Genomic DNA, 4361 nt, shown 5'->3' with positions numbered 1-4361 from the left:
TGAATATGTTTGTATATTTTAATATATAAAAAGAATAAAGAATCTAGGTTGTGATTTTCCGATAAATTTTAATACTAAGAGACTAGTAATAAGATAGTGTGGGGGTGTGATGAAACCTTAAATTAATAATTAATTATATGTTAAAACTTGTATTTTAAAATTTTAAGTTTCATTAAAATTATAAAATTATATTATTTTAGTATTGTTTGTTTATATTTAAATGTCTTACTAAATATGTTTTATTTTCATGTTTTCTACGTGTTGGTAAAAAAATGATGACTCAAGCTACAAAAATCAAATGGAGGTGATTCAAATATTTTTGGAATCCTTGAGAAATTATCTACAACTTTTCAGAAGACATGGTTGCCTAAAAAGTTCATTAAGATGATCAAATTGTTCAAATATCAAAAGGAGGACATATTTACTTTAACTATGACCAGCTTATAGTAAAAAAATTATAAATAATTCAATATTTAACCAAATGAGGTGATTTAAGTAGCCAAATTCATCTACAGACAATACCTTACATGTTTGCTGTTTTGAGAAAAGTTCAATTCAGAGATTAAAGTTGTGGAACATAGCATTGAAAGAAGAGCAATGGAATTGAAGTTGGAGGAGACAAAAACTACTATTACAAGTACATGGCATTAACAAAATTTTTGACCCTTTCTCTCATTTGGCCTATAAATAGAGGCCTTGTGATAGCTTGAGAATTATCATATCCCATTGTAGAATATAGTTTGTGTGTATAAAAGTTCTAAGTTTAATATATTTTCTTTTCCAACTATGAGTGAAGATTTTAGTGTGAATCAAAAGTAAGCTCATGGCACTAAATCTATTATGTCAAGGTGAAGAANTACTAACTTTTAACAATCTAACATTTACTTTCCCGCATCTAACTTTTACTTTACTGCAACTAACTTTTACTTTACCGCAACTAACTTTTATTTTTCGCATCTAACTTTTAACTTAACTAACTTATTAAATCATATATTTCATTTAGACAATAGTGTTGCTCTCCCGGTTATTCTAAATGAAATATAATGATTTAATTTAACATTTATTTATGCAATTTTATATTTATACAGTTATATATATAACCATATGGACTATATATAAAATATCGGTTAATTTGATATTTTTATAGTGGGAACTATATTATATTATGTATATGTTTAAATATATAATTTTCTTTTTCATGGAACCATTAATTATAGTGGTTTCCTTTGTTCTACTTTTAGTTAAACAATATTACATAAACCAAGAATAAATCCTTGAACCTTGACAAAATTTATAATTTGTAAACTTCATTCTTTTATTTGGTAATTTATAAATTAATAAATTTAAACTTAAAGAACCTCTCTGTGGATCGATCTCGTACTTACGAAATATATTACTTGCAGACAACCTACACTTGTGTGAATTATAATTTAAGTAATAGCATTAATTAAATACATGTTTAATCAACTAAAAAGTCCCAACAATATTTAAAAATATTTGGTCCCACTCGTTTATAGTATCGCATTACCGAAACTATTCATTTTCTAGCAAAAGTTCGTTACCGATTAAGTTTGTCCCTTACTATAAATAGATTGCTGTATTCCTATTTTGGACTTACTAAATTTGGAGTTTTTATTTTATAACTTTCTAAAAGTAGAAACTTTATCGAAATCGCCCTAAGTTCTCTCTCCTTCTGCCGTACATCGCGTATTCGATTGCGTATAGTTAACATTTGTAACATTCGGTTAAATAATCATTAAATCAAGCACATACTTAAACATGCTTCTAGTACACTCATTTAAATAAATTTCAAATAATTTTCATGCTTGCATGTGGTTATTGTGTTCGGATTTTCGGGCGTTACAATTCCTCCCCCCTTGAAAAAAATTTCGTCCTCGAAATCAGTGCTTACAAAAAAGATCAGGGTAGCGACTCCTCATGTCGGTCTCAGTCTCCCAAGTAGCTTCTTCCTCTGAATGATCCAGCCACTTGACCTTGACCATCTTTATCACTTTATTGCGCAGTTTCTTCTCTTGCCTGCCTAAAATTTGCGTCGGTTTCTCCTCGTATGTCAAATTTGCAGTAAGCTGCAGTGGCTCATAGTTCAGTACATGTGATGGATTTGACATGTACTTGCGGAGCATAGAAATGTGAAAGACATTGTGAATTCTCACTAGATTATGTGATAGAGCCATCTTGTATGCCAATGCTCCCACCCTTTCCAAGATCTCAAATGGTCCAATAAACCTCGGACTGAGCTTACCCTTCTGCTCGAGTCGCATAACTCCCTTCATGGGAGGTATTTTGATGAAGACGTGATCACTAACGACAAACTCGAGATCTCTCCTCCTCTTGTCTGCATAGCTCTTCTGTCTACTCTGCGCTGTCTTCATCCTATCTCGGATCTTGAGTACCAAATCCGCAGTCTGCTGAACAATATCTGGTCCAATCTCGGCTCTCTCTACGAACTCATCCCAATGAATCGTTGACCTGCACTTTCTTCCATATAGAGCCTCGTAGGGATCCATACCTATATATGATTGATAGCTATTGTTGTAGGTAAACTCACTAGCAGTAGCTTCGGCTCCCAACTACCTTGAAAGTCAATCACACAAGCTCGTAGTAAGTCCTCCAGAATTTGGATCACCCTCTCTTATTGGCCGTCAATTTGCGGATGGTAGGCGGTACTAAACAACGGCTTGGTCCCCATGACGGAATGAAAACTCTTCCAGAACGATGAAGTAAAGCGCGGTTCTCTTCCAGATCACTGGGACATTTGTCAACCCAAAAGGCATCACAAGAAATTCATAGTGTCCATAATGAGTTTTGAAAGCCGTTTTATGAACGTCTGTTTCCTTGACTTTCAATTGATGATAACCATAACGAAGATCTATCTTCGAGAACATCGAAGCTCCATGCAACCGATCAAATAGAACTTCAATTCTTGGCAATGGATACTTGTTCTTCACTGTCACTCTATTCAACTCTCGATAATCAATGCAAAGCCTCAGACTGCCACGCTTCTTCTTCACAAACAGAATAGGCACGCCCCATGGGGATGAGCTAGGGAGAATAAAACCCTTGTCTAACAACTCTTGAATTTGATCTTTCAGCTCTTTCATTTCTGTAGGTGCAAGTCGATAAGGTGCCTTAGAGATTGACACGGTGCTCGGAAAAAGCTCAATAGAAAACTCCACCTCCCTCGCTGGTAGAGCGCTAGTCACATCGTCAAGAAAAACATCAGGGAATTCTCTAACTATTTCAACCTCCTCAATAATCCGACTGGCAGTGTAAGGATTAAGACAACACTTGCCAGGAAAGCTTGACATCCTTTAATACACAACTTCCTCGCGTGCAAGCATGAGATAATGCACGACACAAGACTGCTCTGGGTTGCATCAAATAAAAATGACTCCCCATTGATGATATTAATATATACGGTCGTCCGACGGTAGTCAATCGAAGCTCCATTCACTGCTAACCAATCCATACCCAAAATTATGTCGAACTCGGGCATAAGTAGAACAATAAGGTCAGCTCAAACAAGGTGTCCTTGCATCTCGAGCTCTACATCACAGACCACAATAGATGATAGCATCTCCTCTCCCGATGGTACCATAACTCTAAATCCCAACCGCAACTGCTCGGGCAAGACCTTCAGACGGCTCGCAAAAGATCCAGAAATAAAAGAATGTATAGCTCCAGAATCCAAAGCGCATTTGTGGCTACTCCTTCAAGACGGATCCTTCCTGAAATTTCAGTGACAACCCATCCAACACACACTTCTTAACCAATAATTTTCCAAAATTACAAGTTCCTAGGGTTTACAGTCTAGGATTTTCTAACAGTTGCTAAATAAATCAACAATCATGCCTCATACCATAGGAAATCATATCATGCCATCTAAATATCCAAAATAAATCGGCAAAAATAAAATCTGATTAAAATACCTGTGATGAGTGTAGTGTACCTGGCTCAGCCTCCTCTGCATGCATGACCTACGCCATACCAGTTGCAAGCGTTTGAAGCTTAGGGAAATTGAGAGCGATATGTCATTGCTCTCCATATTTGAAGCACTTTCGAGAGAACCATAGACACTTGCCATAATGGTGGCGGTTGCATTCCTTGCAAAAAGGCTTTACATCACTCTTTGGCACTCCCGATTTCTGTGGTTGCCTCGGTGCTCCTTGTTTCTGCTGACTTTGTCCCTTGCTAGGCCTCGTGAAGGGTTTCTTATTCTCCTGATTCGATTGTTGGGCAAGGTTCCCCTTGCATTGCATCTCCCAATCAATGTCCTTCAGTGACTGCTCAGCTCGAAAGGCTTTAGCAACAGCGGTAGTATAATCAATCGGGTCAGACAA

The sequence above is a fragment of the Primulina huaijiensis genome, chromosome 11 (assembly GCF_012295235.1).
Source record: "Primulina huaijiensis isolate GDHJ02 chromosome 11, ASM1229523v2, whole genome shotgun sequence".
NCBI classification, from domain to species: domain Eukaryota; kingdom Viridiplantae; phylum Streptophyta; class Magnoliopsida; order Lamiales; family Gesneriaceae; genus Primulina; species Primulina huaijiensis.
The sequence above is the reverse complement of the archived record's forward strand: the minus strand, read 5'-3'. Positions refer to the sequence as shown.